Raw genomic sequence first — 20,013 nt, forward strand, 5'->3', positions numbered from 1 at the left:
AATCTAGTAGAAATTTATTGGAATCATTTTCCTTCATTAATAACGGGCATCATTTTACTTGAGTTTAACTGTTTTTATTATTGATTTAACAATTAAGTTAGGATAAATTTAAAAATTTGAATTGTAAATTCTCCAGTAAATTTTACAAGCAACTAAAATTATTTATACATTCAACAACATTTTAAACAACAAAAAAAATTACAATTTAATTAAAAAATAAGAAACTGTGCAGAATAATTAGATAGATACGTTAACATTGAGTTTCACTGTATGAAATCCACGTTGTAAAACTTCATGATGGTGGTGTATCATATACCCATGTTTTTTGACTGGCAGTTTGTTGTGCATTTGTACTAGTTTTCTTTGCTGAATTAATGCTATAGGCTGAGCATTTGTACCGGTCTTTTTCTTGCTGAATTGATAAGCTGGACAACCAATCCTCGTAAATCCTCGTGTAAAATCAGGTGATGTGAAAGGACTCTGTCAATGGCATCAATAGCGAAAACTTTTGACAGCGAAATGGACCACTCCCTTCATAACAGGTGTTCCCCGTACAATCGATACTTTTTCTCGATCGGATCTCCAATGACTGTTAACTGAATCAACCCATTAACGGAGGACTGCAGCGCTCCTCCTATTTTCTGTTTTCATTCCACCAACTCGACGGGATAGCGAGTCGAACTTGCTCGAGGTTCGATCCCCTGACCTGTAGGTAGCCCGGCAAGAAATTAGTTCCAATCTTTTCTTGGGTTACTGACCGTTTTATTCTTACTATGGCTGTATGACGCTGTGTGTAATGCAGGTCTTAAGATTCCTGATAGCCAGCTCTTCCGCATATATGGACTGATTCCCATTTTACAGACTGGTTACCGAGTTTTGAGGTGCTCAATTGGGCCCAGGGTTCGATCCCGTGACCTGTAAGTAGCCGAGCAAGAAACGAGCTCGAAAATTTTCTTGCTTACTGACCGTTTTATTCTTACTATGGCTGTATGACGCTGTGTGTAATGCAGGTCCTAAGATCCCTGATATCCAGCTCTTCCGTGTATATGAACTCATTCCCATTTTACAGACTGGGTAGCGATTTTTGAGGTGCTCAATTGGGTTTTATTATTATTATTTATTATTATTGTTATCTCTACCAAAGGTTTCAGGTCCTGTAGCTTTAATTTCAATCTATGATGATTTTAAAGGATATCTGTCTGTGCGGTTGTGGGTAGATACAATATAATCATGGGGAGAGGGAAGCGAGAGATGAAGAAAATAGAGAACACGACGAGGAGGCAGGTGACATTGACCAAGAGGAGACGCGGCCTGTTCAAAAAAGGCCAAGAGTTGGCAATACTGTGCGATGCCAGCGTTGGGATTGTTGTTTTTTCTGGCTCGGGAAAGCTCTTTGAATATTCCAGTTCCAAGTATGTATTCCTTAGAGTTCCTCCTGTACTGTTGAGCAGGAACTGTCTGTTTGCCTATTTTTTTGAAATCCAGAACATTAATGGAGATCGTAAAGGGTCGAAAATATTTCAGAACCATAAAAGAGTCGAAAATGGGTTAGTTTGTTTAATGTGTGGGAAGAAGCGAGATCCTCTAGAAGAGAAAATTCTGCCATTTTCTGCAATATTTTCATTTTTTCCCCAGAATATGTGCAATTGATTTAAGATTTGCATAAGAAAATACTTAAAATCTTCGTAAATGAAAAACAAATATTATAAATTTGAAAGATCCATTCATCCTCTTTTAACTCTTTTTCCTTTTTTTCTGTAATGTTTGGTTTTCCTATAAAAAAAAACATGCCATTCACAATGGATGGGATATTTGTTAAAATTTGGAATCTATTTGAAAGTAGTGTCAGTGTCACCCATACTTTTTTAGTGTAGAAGGATACCAACAATATGAAAGCAAGCCCTATTACCAATTTCAGTTTTTGGAGTTTTGGCGTTTAGAATCAGTTTGCGATATCAGCAATATGAAAGCAAGTCCATCACCAACTCCAACTTCTAGAGTTTTGGAAAATATGAAAGCAAATCCATCACCAACTCCAACTTCTAGAATTTTGGTGTTTGGAATCCATTTACAAATAGTTTTATAAGATATTTTCTTAAAATAATTAAAATCTTTGAAATTTCACATCTTTATATCTATTGAAAAAAATCCCATCCTTCTTGGCATTAACCAAATACCCAACCTTGCAAGTTTAATCTAGCTTTAGTCTAATTTTATTCAAGGTATAAGCTTTGGATCTTGATGCCAAGTTCTCTCCAGTCTGCTTCTTGCTTATTGCAAAGTTCACTGTGGCTGTAGCCTAAGTTGCTTATTTCAAAGTTCTATCTGGCTGTAGCCTAAGAGAGGCTTCTTGCTTAGTGAAAAGCTCACTCTGGCCTTACTTATTCCAATGGCCAATCTTGAAACTCTGGTTAGATTTAGCTTTATTGTAGAAGGGGCTTCTTGCTTGCTCAAACAAGCAAAAGTTCGCTCAGGCTTATTCAAACTGTAAGCTTTGGAAGAAACTTCACCGTAGGTTTAGGGTTAGAGATGTTTCTTGCTTATTCAAATTATAAGTTTTGAAGCAAAGTTCACTTTAGGTTTATTCAAACCATTTTGAAGCAAACTTCACTTCAAGCTTATTCAAATCAGAACCAGTAAGTTTTGCAGCAGAATTCACTAGTCCACTTTAGGTTTATTCAAACCATTTTAAAGCAAACTTCACTTCAAGCTTATTTAAATCAGAACCAGTAAGTTTTGCAGCAGAATTCACTGTAAGATAATCAAACTGGAAACTAAATAAACTGTATATTAATGATTATCTTTATCAATAATAAAAGATGTGTACATATTAATATATACAAAGAAACCATTAAATTAATTTCTGAATATTCTTGGACTTCAATAATTACTCAAACTAATATATTTAAACTTATTCAAACTTAATCCCGAAAATTAGCAGTCTCACATTCACTTTATCTTTACTATAAAAGGTTATTTCTTAGTCAGACCTACCGTTTCAAGACTCATGCTTGCTTTTTACGAGGGTTTTTACACATTCTGACACTCTGAACTCCCAACAACACTGGTCCATGTATAAAATGTGTTTGTTTGAACGAACTTTGATACTATTCCCATGTTTCACTTCAAACTAAATATAATAGTCAACTGGGTATGGTTCTCGAAATGGAAGGAATGTTGGCAGCGCAGTCCTGAACGTTCTGGAAAGCTTATGCTGGGTCAAAAGCTGTCCTGAAAAATTATTCTGGTTCTTAGGATGACACTGTAGCTTATGTTTGGTCAAAATAATAGTCAACTGGGTAAGGTTCTCGAAATGGAAGGAATGTTGGCAGCGTAGTTCTGAACATTCTGGAAAGCTTATGCTGGGTCAAAAGCTGTCCTGAAAAATTATTCTGGTTCTTAGGATGACACTGTAGCTTATGCTTGGTCAAAATAATAGTCAACTGGGTAAGGTTCTCGAAATGGAAGGAATGTTGGCAGCGTAGTTCTGAACATTCTGGAAAGCTTATTCTGGGTCAAAAGCAGTCCTAAAAATTATTCTGGTTGTTAGGATGACACTGTAGCTTATGCTTGGTCAAATGCTTATGGATTGTTGGAATTAATTAATAATTGTTGTTAACAGTATCATGCTAGCTTTGTATACCTACAGAGTGTAATTTTAAGCTCATCCCCTCTGTCCATGATGTTTGGAGTTGATAATTATTCATGACATCATCTTTGAATATTTCTGACATCAGCCTAAGGAGTTTTATGCATCAGTTTGAGAATCATAATGTTTTAGTTGTGGTATTGTATTCAATTTTTAATGCAATGGTTTTCAAAGCTAATCACCCATCTTTATTTATTTGCCAAAAAAGTGTGATGAGCATTTTCCTAGGTTTGTCAAAATGTATATTTTTAATTATTTATCAAAATGTTTATTATTCATTAATGTTTTATTTCGGGATTTGAAACAAGGATGCGTTCACATAAATTTAAGTGATTAATATTATTTGCCAAAATTCGTTGCTTATGTTTACTATTTAGATTTAGATTGGAACTTGTAATAAATGTTTCATCCATTTTAATTTAACGAGAGTTATTTTAGCTTATGTTTAATGGTTTTTATTGGTACTTTTATTTTTCATTTTCATTATTATAATGGTTTCTTAATTTAAACTTTAACTCCCTACTAAAATTATCACTGGTTTAAAAGTATGATTTTTATTATTCATATTATTATTAATAATTATTTAATAAATCATGGTTTTGTAACTTAATATTATGATGCACAAAAAAATTTAAAATTAATTTTAAATTAAAAAATATTATAAATTAAAATTACAATTAACCATAATTTAAATATTAATATTAGTGTGTTTTTTTAATGGGAGAGATGTAATGTCGTGTGTAAAGCTGTTATATAAAAATAAAAATAAAATAAATTAAAATAATAAAAAATGATAAAATAAATAATTAAAATAAAGTTGAGGTAAACTATTATAGTGGAGGCTTTTGTGAAAAAATAATTTTGTTATTGCATTTCCGGATTGTTTATATCAAATTTTTTATGGTAAATGTTATGAGCCAACAAATTTTGTTTTCTACTGGTCTATATCCATCTTAACTATGGATCTATTAAGTGTACTAGCCTAGATCCATTTTAACTTTGGATCTGTTAAGTGTGGAGAGGGATCAAATCTCTTGAGATGCAAACCACTTTTAGAGTGAGAGATTTGATCTCTCTCAACTCTTGTTGGTAGATCGTGAGTTAAGATGTATCTAGAGTTGCTATAAAAAAACCTCAAAAAAAACCTCAAAAGTTAGTTCATGGTTGTTAGTTGTTATTAATCAAATATTTTACTTTTTTGAATTCCCTTGATCATGGTTGACGGTTTACCTAATTTACTATCCACAAATCATGTTAAAAAACCATGATAGAAAAATAAATAATTAATAATTAGCATAGATAAATTTAAAATTACTTTGTCCAACTTTAATTTTTAATTTTTATCTTTCTAAAATTATTTTTCATTAAAAATATGACAAACTATAATATCATTTTCAATACCATACCATTGTTACGCCTATAATATATATTAGTGAATCAATATTCTATAAAGTATATGAAACTATAACTCAATATTAATAAAATGTAATAAATTTAAAAATATTATCAATAAAATTTATATTCTTGATAAAAATTAAAAAATGAATTGTCATTATCTTTGATATTAATTTTCTTACAAGTTATTATCATCATTAAGTATTTTATTATTATTATAGTATTAATAATAATTATATATTTTATAATTTGATATAGAAACATGTTATTTAATAATACATTATTAAAAATATTTGAAAATAAAAAAAATAAAAAATTATATATTTAGATATTTATGTTAAATATATTTAAAACAATTAAATTAAATTTGATGCAATTTATGTGGATTTATCGAGTAGGATATGAAATGTGTAAATTTCTTGATATGTAGAATTAAATCATAACATATTTACATATTAAGAAAGTTGAACTCTTTATGGATTTGATTTTAAATGGATATAGGTTGGTTATTATTGCATCAAGTGTAGGGTCGAACTTTAAAGCCCAATATGGGATAGATGGTGGCTCGTAGCATATTATATATATATATATATCGTGCTACACCCATAGAGGTTTTGAATGGACAACCTTCACACAAAGAGTGTCTTAATAGTACATTCTATAACAAGTGCACGTGCCATTGCAAACTATTCCACACCTCGTGGGTGAAATAAATTGCAATTATATTTTAGTAAAAAAGTTATGTTTTTCAAATGCTTTATCAAAGTTGTACATATAAGCATTCAACTTCTAAATTTCTCTTCCAAAAGGTATATATACATATCATCACTTCAATACCTCAATAAATTCTCTAACAAAAAAACTTTTCAATTATTAGCTACATAAAGAACTCAAAGCCATGAAGAATTTATATAGGTCCCACTTTCTTTCCATCAGGAACAATGTTCCCTATTTACTTGTAAATCCAATAACATGAAAGATCATAAACACAAAATAACGCTATTATCATAAAAGAGTCGCCTTCAATCTTAGAAGAGTTTTGATAAAATGACACCATGAAGGGGGGATGGTAATATTATGAAACTAGACCACCTTGTTCCACCGAAATGTACTACTACCCTTGAGTCATTTGAATTCCTAATATAATCATAGCATCAACAACTATATTCCTTTCCGTGTACACATGAAAGAGAGAGAGAGAGAGAGTTAAAAATAACGCTTGTGCATTGAAAGTTATCCAACAAAGATTCTAGTAAGAACACTCTATATAGTTATTTTCCTTCATCATCAACTTGATCACAAGCAAAGAATAACTAAAGATCTACATATTAGGATTTTCTTTGTTTTTTAATTGGAACAGGGAAGTTTTTATATTAAGAATCTGTGCATGGGAACATGGCCATACAACAAAGAATACAAAAATGGTAGCTAATGTTATTGAAAATTACAAAGTAGTAGGGTTTGAAAACTACAAAGTAGTAGGGTTTGTTTGCATGCATAAACCAGAGCTTTCTAACAACATAAGTTGCAAAAATGACATATCTAGGTACATAGATCCTCCAGAAGAGATCCAAAATCTTAATACATTTATAATGCATATGCACTATTTGTGGGAGAGAAAGTGTTTGTATTTTCCCAAATCAATGTTCTCTATAGGAGACACAATGACATTTAAGTTTGGAAGGGCAATAATAGTATAATTTACAGAAGCCCCTCAAGAGGATTGACTTCATTAAGCTAACTGACAGAAACTTGGAGATCGTTGAGTTTCCAAATAAGAGAAGAAAGTTCATCTTCAATGTTGTGCATTTTAACTGTATGTTCCGCTAGAAGCTTCATTACCACAGTTGAGGTGGAGATTGTCTAGCTGTGATGGATTTAAATTTGAAAAAAGCTCCTGTTGCAATTGACATATTTCCTCGGACCATATCGGTTAAATAACCTTCACTATGTCCTTTGATCTATATCCAAAACACTAAAACAGATAGAGGGGATTCCAATCCAAGAACAATCTTGGAAATCACCACTGAGAATAGGCCTAAGAGCAGATACCCAAATTGCTTTTCCTCTGCACCAAACTGTGAGTCCAACTACCAACTTCAGGTATGACCACAATAGGCTCTTAAGGATTCTCAAAAATAAAAGTGAGAACCAAATGCCCAAAGGCCTAATGAAAGCATACTTGTTCCAAGCAATGCACAAATAATTGAACATAGTCGTGGAACAAATACCCAACCATATAAGATACTCTTTTTTGATAGGGGCAATTAAGAATCCCCTTTTCACCAATGAATATAAAGAATAGTTTTAATGCCATAAGCTCAACCATAGAACTTTAGAAGGTGAGAATCATTAAAATGAAAAACATCCTTTGCCCCACATCTTTTTGGATCACCACATGCAACTCCATCAAAGAAAACCCACACTCCATCTCTATTTACTACCTCATGCTCCATCTCTATTCACCACCTCAACAACAATATGCCTAGGGGTTTGTCCTACCTTATCTAAGGAAAACTCTTAATATACTTAGACCTTGGGTTGCACATTGAAATGAAAGGATTTGCTAATTTTCAAAAAGACTAGCGTTCTTAGTCAACCATATTCCTTAGGTTAATATAATAGAGAGTGCCTTGTATGCTTTCACCAATGGATTGCTGCATTATTTTCTAAAACCTTCGTCCATAGAAACCCCATACTACACATTTCTTAATCCAGACAAAGTGCCATTCTCTCCCCAAACTTGGACAAAGAAGCAACAATTTGTAACAAGATGATTGTTAGTCTCCTCATAGTTATTACATAAACTACACCTACTAGGAATAATTCTATTTATTTTATACAATTTATCCCATGCCAAATCTTTTTCATTCAATAAGAGCCACATAAAAATTTAAACCTTTGAAGGACATTTAAATTTCCAAACTTTCCTCCACCAACATTTGGATTTCCTTTGATCTCCTTATGAGATGATAGTCAAATATATAACTTATAAAATATAACAACTAGATGGATTCCTTAACCAAATAAGCTCATCATCTCTTTCTTTGAGTCTCCAATGACTTGAGTTGAATCTATCCACAAATGCCCCCGAACTTTTGCCTCACCTCTTAAATCAAAGCTTCCAACTAATAACCACCCTTGCCACCGAATAGTGGTGATATTAGGATCAACAATATGGGTAATATTTAAAAATCCCTTGTCTCATGGTGCTTCAATCATTTGATATAGAAGCATGAAATCTTTGCTACTTCCAACTAATTGGTCTTCCTCCAACCTAACATTTATCTCTTTCCCCACCAAAACATCTCCAATTAAAGGGAATTCCAAGATCATTGCTTTTTGATGATTGAAATATTGTGCATATTCTTTTTCTTTTGTATGTGTATGTGTGTTGTACAACTTGGGACCATAGGATTTTCCCTTGAATTAGTTTCTAGACACTTTTGATTGCCAAAATTTTTGAAAAAATAAAAGATGTTTTTAGCCCTCACCCTCTGTGGGCTTTCAAAACAATGATATTATTCCAATATTGGATCTATGGCTTATTTTAATATAAATATACAACTTGAACACCCTGTACTTGCAAAACATGTTGTTAGACCATTTTCCACTATCAAAATCTATTCCTGAGTCTATTCTAATGCTAGATAGTTTGATATAACAAATGAATAACAAGGCCTATACTTGATATATATAGAAAACATTTAAAGATAATTAACTTGTAGTGTTCACAATAGATCGAAATAGAGTTACCCAGGCATGATTAGGGGATGAGGCATTTGAGTTCCTTATTGCCACTGCTTGTTTGCTTGTTTCGTATTTTCCTCAACTACAAATAAGGTTGAGGAAGTTTCTTTTGCATCTAGTTGACTTGTAGTGCCCTCCATTCCATTTCTAGATTTTCCTTGCTTGGCTAAGGCCCTGAATCTTACTTTGAAAACATACTTACCTAGAACTTTCATTTTCCTACCAAGAAGATCAAACTTCTCCAATTATTATATCTTAATTAAAATCTATTGTTGAGCTGTGCCCCATCCTTTAAAATGATGTGAGCTATCAAAGCTTTGATAACCCATAGCAACTCTGTGGTTTTACATAATTTGGTGTCATTGCTTCTTGAAAACCCAGGCTCATCGACCCACCCTATAAGCTCTTCTTCAATCTATTCCTTAGTCATGGCATTTTTATCTAGTTGGAAAGTGCTTCAAGATTATCTACTTATTTCTTGATTTTTAGATTGAAATTAGACTGATAGAAATTATTTGGTTTGCAGGTTTCCTTATTTGCCCAATTCATATGTTTTTTTTTTTTTTCTCTTTTTCCCTCTTTTGCGTTGGGGACCTTGGAATTAAGTTTCCTTTGCCCTTTGTGTTAGGCTTATCATAATCCAAATAGTGACCAATTCCCCTATTCACATTTCCTTGTTGCGCGCTTTGACAAAGTGGGAACACGCTGAGAGTTAATTAAAGAAATATCCCTTGAGTAGAAGTGAAATTGGGCCCGAAAGAAAAAAACTCCTGCACTGACTTAACAAAACAAAGGAATATCGTGGACAATGAGAGCTCAAAACCACCCACCCATAGGTAGTGTATTGGCATACAAAGAGATAAATAAGGGAATATATAGGTGTTACCATGGTGTTGTCCATGCACATGAGTCTCTTGATTAGATAGGTTGGATTAACTCTTGATTAACGATTAACGAAAACCAACCAAAGTGAGGTACTAATCAGGTGACGTAATCAACATTTCCAGTGTTCCCTTCTTGACTTGATATCGCTAAATCTTGAAATGGATGGATTAATCAACTCTCCCTAAACTATCTATATACTCTCGACATTGGATTTAGCATTGAAGGACTTGGTTCCTATGATAATTCATTCTATTCCATGACTCTTTGACCATCAAGGTAATAACCATCCTCCAGACAACATGAGAAAGTAATTAATTTCTCCTTTACTCACCTTGCACTTCTCCTTGATCTTACATTCATGTCAAGGCATGATTATGATGTCATGCCCCTACCATTAGGGAGCTATCTCATTAATTAGAGATGACACCTCATTCAGGAAACTTAATAGAGAAAGATACTTACTGTACAAACTTATCATTTTCTAGTTGAAATTCTTCCCTAAACTAATAGGAATTTGCAAGAAGTTATATTTTCACTTGATTGATTGGAGCTTTGAATTTGGAACTTTGCCTCTCTAGGTTTTGGCCATTTTTAAGATGACCTAGTCAAAATTTTGAAAAAATGAGTGAATAAAGGTGGAACTTTGCCTCCCCATATTAACAAAACAACAATAGCAACAACAAAAACAACACAAACTAGAAAAAATGAGTTTGTTACTTATAAGATCACTCCATATTTTTGACAAGTATATACTTATCATTTGTTTATTAAACACATATTTGCATTTGTTGTTATTTATTCATGCATAATATTTGAGATTTGTGTTCAATGCAAAAACCCTACTCTTTTGCTTGACTTCCATTATGGCTTTGGCCACTAGAGGGAGCAACTACCCTCTCTTCCTTGAAATCACAACTTTCCATGCTTTGATTTCATTCATCAGTAAATCAATGAAGTCCCAATCATCCCGCTCAGTGAAACACTTGGAGAAAATATCCAAAGTTCCAATTCACATTTTGTAGATACAAAATGTCTTTGAAGTTTGTAGAGAAAGGATTGATTGGTTACTTTACGAGAATCTGGCCAACTTCATGTGTAATGGTTGTCTCGATTGATAAAAACCAAAGGTCTCTGATTAAGGGGACACTTGCCCTCTCCTTTTGCGCATGAAGGTTTTACACATTTTTATTTGAAGAAAAGGAAGATTGAGATTTGATCTTCAGAAGTGGTCCATATTTATTTGGATCTCAAAGAATGTAATTCAATTGATGGATACCCGACATTAAGCATGAAGATGACATTTATTTTACAATTATGGCATGGGTTTTCCTACCGCATTTGCCTCTGCACTGTTTTAATGAAGATATAATATTTGTAACTCATTGGGGAAATACGTTGATCTTTAAGAACCATGAGATGGAATGTTTGATTTGTACTTACATATGTGTTGAAGTGGATATGCAGAAGGGATTGTTTGACGTTTTCCAACTTATTTTGGATAATTGGACATTTATCTAGCGGGTAGAGTACGAGCAACTCCCCTTCAAATGAAAAATGTGCCATGTTTATCGTCATTTCATAAAAAATACCCCAAATTGGTTCCTAATTAGGGGCCTTTAGAACTTGCTAAGTAGTGGTAACAACCAAGGAAGAAGTGTACCACTAACTAACAAGAAGCCCCTCTTTGGCAAAAATCCCTTCGGCAACTCGTTTGGGTCCATTTGGATCTGCACTCTCTTAAGGTCAACCTTCTCTTTCGGGCTTGGGTAGAAAGGGCCATGAGAAGAATATTATTGGTAATAACTATGAAGTATTATCTCACTTGGAAAAATCTAAACATATTAGGAATATTGAGGAACCTATGGTTGATTTTGATAAATCCTTTGACATGCCACCTCTTGAAGATAATCTTGGAACTCATTACCCCCCACGCCCCACCTTGAGGTAAATGAATTGAATTAGGAAGATGCGATTTACTATTCCCAACTAGGGATTTGTACTCCTTTAGTCTGCCTCCCTTTCTTGATTCCATAACAATTAATAGGAGATTAGATCGGGAAATGGATAAGGAAATAGTTGCAAGCAAACCGAATCAAAGAATGTAGAGGAGGCCAAACAAAGATAAATGAGAAGAGCTAGCAGATAAAGAGAATAATTTTGGCTCCCAAGCTACGATATATGGGATGTATAATAGAGGCGTGAAAACCACATGGAACCAAAGTGGAGGAATTCCTCCTTTGGGAGGAAATACCAAAAGCACAAATAAATGATAACAATGACATGTTTGAAATTGTTTTTATTGTCTATTATTTTTTAATGTGATATTTGGGATCTGATCATAACTGTCACGACCTTGTTATTTTTGTAAATCTGTTCATTGAGATAGAGATAGGTCGTATGTATGAGAAATGGTTTTATCCATTGATTTGTCTATGTTTTGAAAAAGATATATATGTGTATGAAGAAATGAAACAAGGAGAGGAGAGAGAGCTTGAATGTAATACGATACTCCGAGTTATGAATAAAAATCCTGTTATTATTACTTTGTGGCATTGGTGCTAGTGTATTATTGAGCATATCAGGTAGCCTGCTTCTAAGGAAGGCAGGCCCCCCTTCTTAGGCTATAAGGCTACATTCGTAAATAGTCGGTTTATTAAGTTTTTCATTAAATGCCCTATTTGATGTTTATGCATTTCACTTTCAACATTCCTTTTATGTTCATTAAATTGTACACTTCATCTCAGCTTATGTAATCCTATGGAAACGTAGTACACATAACGAAAATGATCTTAAAGGTCATGTTACATTGCCTCTACTTGAATTCAGACCAAGCCCCATCTACTATTCATAATTTGAGAGGAAGTGATTGTTTCTTTAGATTGTTTATGTAAGTGTGATTCAATTTTCTTTCAGTCAGCTCAAATTTAATCTTGCACATATTGTGCTTGTGCCTTATAAGCTTATGAGCCCTGGGTTGATGATTAAGTGTTTGGGATTTATATATATAAATAACTCAAAATTTTGGTGCCATTGTCAAGGAAGGTGCTAAAGGGAATAAAGCTTAGGTAGGTAGGTCACCTTTAAATTACATAGCTTAGGGGAGGATAAACGATAAGATGTAAGTATGCCCTTACCTCAAAATTGCTAAAGGGGTTCTAGCCCGACGCATCCTCTTTAATGGGTTTCACTAAGGCCTTGTTGTTCATTTCATGCAAAGTTTTTTGTTGGTTCAATGGGCCTTCTTTTAGAGAGATGCAAGAAAGGGAAACATTTCTCATGTCAACAAACAACTTGGTGACAACAAGGTCTCAATAGCATGAGTTGCCTGAATACATGCTTTGCTTCAGAATTTGTTTTGCATGGTGTGTAAGATTTCATTTATTTATTTATTTATTTTATTTTTGTTCTAGTTTGTAAAGAACCCACATACTAATTGATGTGTGAGACAAGGATTAGAAAAACTAGTAGTAAGACTTCAAGGAGGCTCAAGACAAGTTGGAAGGAGGATGTTACTCAAAGAAATATATCAAATATTGGCAACAAATGGAAACATTTCTGCGATTCAAGAAGAAAAAACACTGATAACCTTAAGGAATATACCTGTCCTCCAGGAAGATATAGCATAGAAAAATTTCCATCACCAGTATAAAGGAGAGATCTAGAAGAGACCAAGCATCGAGGGAATACATTTGATGAAGAAGTTGAGGAACTTCCACTGTGTACATCACCAGATCTTGTATATAGTCAAGAGACCAACCATCAAGTGAATATGTCAAAGGAATACATACAAATTAGGGATGATTAAGAAGAGGACCAAGATAGTTATGACTATATTGAAAGATGGCTCTGTATAGTCATCAGGCCAAAAAAACACCTTGTCCTTCAACATTTATTTGCACCACATCAAGAGGATAAAATGGTTTTTCATATTTAGGTATATATTAAAGCTTATATTTCAAATTTGAATATGAATTCATTTGTAATCTTGTTGCATACATGGCTTCACTGGAAATATACCTATACTTGAGAAAAAAATTCCTTTTTTCAAGTAGGGTAAAATAATATAGTGAATAAATGAATAATCTTAGTTGTGCAAATCTTTTAGAACAACTTAGCAAGGATTTAGTTGGAAACTAAGCAATTGGGTAGATCCAAAATAAGCATGTCTCTCCAGTTCAACATAACAATTTTTTGTTCTATAATCCTCTACAATGGTGAGGAGTTTGAATGCTTCCTTCCATGTTCGACTTTGACATACTAATCACACATGCATAATTTTTCAAAAGAAGGAATGGGGATGAAAAAAATCTTGTTTCTTTGTATGGGATTTTGAGAAACATGTAATGAGGATAATTTTTCTCAAGCAACAAAAGTTTGTCTTGGAAATTTACTGTGGAGACAATATAAGTAGCATGCTTATATTTATCAGATAATTACTATTCTTGACAAGTCTCTGGTTACAAGAAACATACAAAAAGGTGGCAGGAAATATATAGTTGATAATTTATAACACAGGGTCTTGCAATACAAGGTCATTGATACCTGTAAGTATTAGTTGTACATCAAGAAGAAATTGGAGGTAAGAATATTCTTATTCTTTCTTATTTCATTGCATACAAAGGGAATTAATATTATAAAGGTAACATTTATCTACATGCTTATGATTTTATCCTACTTAACCCAACCATTTTGCGTTGTGATTCTATTCAACCTTGTAATTCCTATAATTGCCTATCCATTCCTTATACCCTTATATTGTTATGATACCACATTACTTTCCTTTTATAAGACCATGTTTGTTCATTTTCTCAAAATCATCCTTCGATGCGATTGAGACAATTTGACATCATTATTGCTAGATGGTGCAGTCATTCAACTCATTCAAATCATTGGAAGGATTTGAATGAGTCTTATCTCGTTACCCATCAAATATCGACCATTTAGCTTTATATTTGTTCAATCTAATTGGTGAAAACAAGTGTCAAGCTGTGTTATCTCTACTCAATTCTTGTTGGGGACTTTGTGGAAACATGGGGAAACATAAGGACAAACACCATGAGCTTGCATCAATTGAAGAATCAAAACGACTTCTTGAGTATAATCCCTGTAAGCGCATGTTAGTAGAAGTAGGGTGGAATGCTTTCTTTGCCAAATTTTGAGGTTATGATGATCATATTTCTCTCTAGTTTGCAAAGAGTTTTGATGGCAATATAACACATATTGGAGACTTGATAATGACAGTAAATGAAAATACCATCACTCGAGCTACTAAATTATCGCTTGACGGGGAAAAATGCTTTAAAAACAAACCTGTTGAAAAGAAATCAAGTTTTCAATTTGTCAAATCTGTTGGGAAAAATACTAAGAGCGGGTGGCGGGGGGGAGAATCAGTGTTTAAACTTTCACAATAATACTTTTTCTTTTTCAAACTGTATATGCGATTTTACAGAAACCAAACAATGTATGTCCGCGACTATAATGAATGAAACCAACATATAGATAATAAACTTGTAAAACAACTAATTCATTGTCTGTTGAACTTAAATTAGAGTGTGATGCATTTACTAAGCAGTAAACAGATGCAATAAGAACAAAATAAATCAACACATATAAGCAACACACATGAACACCAGGATTTTTCAGGTGGAAACCCAATGTGGGAAAAAACCACCACTGCTGTCGTCTTAGTCTTCAATATTATTATTATAAAAAGTGTTTACAAGTTTTGTACTGGTGCAGACTCTTTCCAGTACACAGACATCTACCTACTGAAGGCTACAACCTTCACTCGTTTTCTAGCTTCTACTGGAAGGGAGATCCAACCCCCTATCTCTTGTACTAGCTGATATGATTACCAGTATGTAGTCGCCGACCTATAGAAGGCTACCACCTTCACTCTTTCTCTAGGGACCGCTTTTCATAAATTTTCAGATTGGATACTCCTGGTACACATCAACACAATATGTAGGCCATGTTTCATCAAATTTTTAGACTGGACCCATCCGTAACATTGAAGCTCAAAATCAATAACCACAACAATACAACCATCAAATAAAACTGCATCAACCAATCACTGAAACTCATCAACTCTAAAGAAAAACAAAATCAATCAATCTGAACAGTCAAATCACTATCACCAAAACATAGAGCTGAACTCAGAACACTGTATCAACAACCAGAACCAACTGCAACCTCAAAAATCATATGTCAGAATGTATACGCTACTTCAATGAGGAAAACCTGCATATATATGCTACTTTCTGTAACCCAACCTAAGTATACCTCTAAGTATACTGAATCATAAAACTTCTGAACCAAAAACTATACTAACCAAAGGCATTCTGAAGATCTATTGTCATATTGCATAGTTCTAAACAGATAACAACAAAGATCACCCTTCTTACTCAATCAATCAGTTAGCCAGACTCAATCTTCTTATACAATTAGTTTAACTTTAGACCTAATGAATACATCATTGACAAACAATAGTGAAACAACAATACTGATCAAATAGATCAGTCATTTCTGAACAACAAGCCCTTCCTATGCATACGCTACTTGGAAGTGCCGAATCCATGTGTATACGTGCCTTTACTGAGGCGAACCTGCGTATAGATCTGCAAATAATGACTTATAACTTCACAGCGTTTCAAGACTTCAGATATACCCATATCATAGCATTTAAAGGATAAAACACGCGTTAACACTCAGATCTAGTCTATCCATTATCAGATCATACAATGATAATTCATTTCAGGTCTCATGATCTCGATCCAACATTGTTTCCAAGGGTGCACAAGATGTTTCAGATCTATATCATAACCATAGCCCTTACAACACAAAATATACTTCAGATAGAAGTATTCATGAAAAAATCCTTTCACTTGCACATCTAGCCCTTTTATTTTCTCCTCCTTATATACTTAGAGCCTTTGTCAATACCATGCACCAAAATAACACTTAAAACCTATGGTATTCTTAGATGGGATCAAGTAATCGTTATTCTGCTCAATATTGTGGGCTAATACCATGGTATTGACCGTTGGTATTCTTTAACCTTAATTTTCCACTCCATACGCGCTTTTCCTTCTGTGAAACTGTGTGCATATGCATACACACCTTTTATTTTGTGTACCCGTGTGTATACGCGACTTGGACTAGGTTAAACATCATATACAACTTAAAACATTCTCTTTCCTCACTTTCTTGATTCTGATTTGCAATCATTTGTCCCATCATCCTGTTCTTCTGTGCCATTACTCTGTTACCTCAGAATTGACCTGTTACAATGTGAGTTGCCATCATGCATCACTTTATCATTTCTGAACAGACCTGTGGATACATCTAGTTATCATGTATGTGAGTTGCCATCAAGGAAAACACTTGTACCAGAATGAAAACAATCTCCCCCTTTGGACTTGATGGAAACAATATTGGTGTTGATCACTTCAAGCTATAAAACTTGTTAGATATATCAAACAACACCAAGATACTTTCCCCCTTTGACATCAAGGGCAAAGGGAAAACCAAGATATTCTCCCTCTTAGTACATGCTGAGATGCACTATACTGTCCATGCCCCCCTGAGCACATGTAGAGTTTGCATAAATATTTTTCAAAAGAATAACATGACTCTATAACTCAATTATGTGAGTATGAACTTCCTATCGCCAATGACTCATACATACATCAATCATCTAACCAAGTGGGGATACATATTTGACACAACCACCCAACTAAGTGGGATTACATATTTGACATGATCTCAAAAGTCCATACATGACTGAATATGACAATTATTACATCATAGATCTTTACATGACCTTTCATCAAATGACATTAATAACTGAGACCATAGCTGAATTTAGCAACCATGATGCCAACAATGCATAATATTTTGAAGGCTAATGCTCCCCTTGAACCTGTGCTACCTGTGCATTGTCAACAATTCATTCATCAAGGCATCTTCATCAATCAAATAAACATCAATGAGAAAAGCATATCAACAGACTGTATCCATCAACATCAGACTAAACAAGCATGTCAAAAACTGATTTTGAGTTTGACCCACTGTTTTTCTATCAGAAAAACACATACGCTACTACCGGCATAGAAACTTGCGTATATACGTGACTCTACTTCATGAAATTTGTGTATAGAAAACAATCCTCTAAATCTGAACAAACTAGTTTTAACAACAAGATGAGGCAGAAACAAATTCCAGCTTTTGTCTGAGATATTCAAATGCTTCTCTGGGAAGAGGTTTGATAAATATATCAACAACCTGATCTTTGGAGGGAAGATACTCTAATTTAACCTTTTGTTCAAGCACTTGTTCTCATGGAAAGTGGTACTTAATGGGTATGTGCTTGGTCTTGGAGTGCATAACATGATTTTTCGAAATATTAATCGCACTTGTGTTGTCACATAAGACAGAAATGGGTGGATAAAATTTAATTTGAATATCTTGTAATGTTTGCATCATCATAGAAGTTGTGTGCAACAACATGCATCAAACACATATTCTGCTTCTGCTGTAGATAAGGTAATCGAACTTTGTTTCTTGCTGAACCAAGATACTAACCGTGATCCCATATAAAATGCACCTCCACTAGTGCTTTTTTGGCCATCAACATTTACAACCCAATCTGCATTTATATATGCATGAAGGGTGAGATCCATATCTTTAGGATACTATAGACAAAAGTCTTGAGTTCCTTGGAGATATTTGAATATTCTCTTTACTATCTGAAGATGTGATTCCTTCGGATTGGCTTGGAATCTTCCAACAATTCCTACCGCATGCATGATATCTAGTCTGGTACTTGTTAGATAAAGTAGACTTCCAATCATAGATCTGTACTCTGGTTGATTCACTATAGGAAAATCATCATTAGAACTAAGACTACATCCTATTACCATTGGAGTACATACTGGTTTGGAATCTTCCATTTCAAACTTCTTTAGAATCTGCTTGAGATATTTAGTTTGTGAGAGAAAGATGCCATCTTTTATTTGTTGCACTTGTAGACCAATAAAATAGGTTAGTTCTCCAAGCAAAGACATTTTAAATTCTTGTTGCATAACAGAAGCAATGTTTTGACTCATAGATTCTTCATTACTGCCAAAGATGATATCATCAACATAAATAACAATAATTAGCAGTTTAACATTCTTAATTTTTATATATAAGTTGCTGCTTGCGGATCCTGTTTTGAAGCCTTGTTGTTGAAGATATTTGTCAAGACGATAATACCATGCCCTCGAAGCTTGTTTCAGTCCATATAAAGCCTTTTTGAGATTGCATACAAGCTTTTCATAATTTCCCATAATGAATCCTTCTCGTTGTTCAACGTATACTTCTTCTTCTAGATCTCCCTTAAGAAATGCATATTTTACATCCATTTCATAAACTTTGAATTTTCGAAAACTTGAAAGAGAAAGAAACATTCTTATGGCTTCAAGTCTAGCTATAGGTGAAAAAGTTTCTTCAAAGTCTATACCTTCTTGTTGTGCATACCCTTTACAAACAAGCCTTGCTTTATTCCTAATTACCTCTCCATTTTCATTCAACTTATTCTTGAATATCCATTTTGTCCCTATAACATTTTTATCATGAGGTCTAGGAACTAATTCCCAAGTATCATTATTTTCAATTTGGTCAAGTTCTTCATCCATGGCCTTAACCCAACATTCATCTTTTCTAGCTTCATTTACATTTTGTGGTTCTATGGAGGATAATAAGGCTAGATAACTAGAAGATCCTACAAGAGTTCTTCTTGTTTGTACTCCAGACCCTTTTTCTCCTAGAATTTGAGATTCTGGATGATTCTTTTGAACATACCTGGATGGAGCCTTTTCCCTGTCAGATGTATCTTCTTCTGATGCTTCATTGGTTTCTTCCTCTATATCATTTTGATTTGATATGGGAAAGCATTCACCGTCTTCATTCAGGTGAGACTTCAGTTCGTGCTCTATGGGCTGATGCCGAAAGGGTCAGTAGTGTAGGGATTTGTTTGGTTAAAATGCTCTGAACCTGGGTCAGGCCCCCATAAGCCAACAAACAGACCCAGGGGGAGCTGAAAGTGTGAAAATTCATTATTCCAATTCTCATATGCAGTTATTATGAAGACAAATCAAGTATATACGCAAGTTAGAAGCTGCATAGTCATGTATATGTTGGTTTGATGAAGAAGCAGTGGGACAGACTCAGGAAAAGGACTTTGATATGGTTCAGTCAATTATTTATTATCTTTTTTATTCTGATTGATGATGATTATAGTCTGTTGATGATATGTAGAAGTCCTTTTGGCCCTCATAAGTTGTTAATGACTT

The 20,013-nt window shown here is 33.8% G+C and overlaps 1 long non-coding RNA gene across 1 annotated transcript; it reads left to right on the forward strand.

Moving 5' to 3' along the window:
* The first annotated feature begins 554 nt into the window (after positions 1 to 554).
* On the forward strand, positions 555 to 1,732 carry LOC149139987 (uncharacterized). Its single transcript, XR_016264965.1, has 4 exons — positions 555 to 691; positions 803 to 917; positions 1,011 to 1,089; positions 1,218 to 1,732. It is a non-coding gene; the product is annotated as an uncharacterized LOC149139987 (long non-coding RNA).
* Positions 1,733 to 20,013: the final 18,281 nt, after the last annotated feature.

Source organism: Pinus tabuliformis, chromosome X (assembly GCF_031772625.1).
Source record: "Pinus tabuliformis cultivar Carrire ecotype Pingquan chromosome X, CPIR1, whole genome shotgun sequence".
NCBI lineage: Eukaryota > Viridiplantae > Streptophyta > Pinopsida > Pinales > Pinaceae > Pinus > Pinus tabuliformis.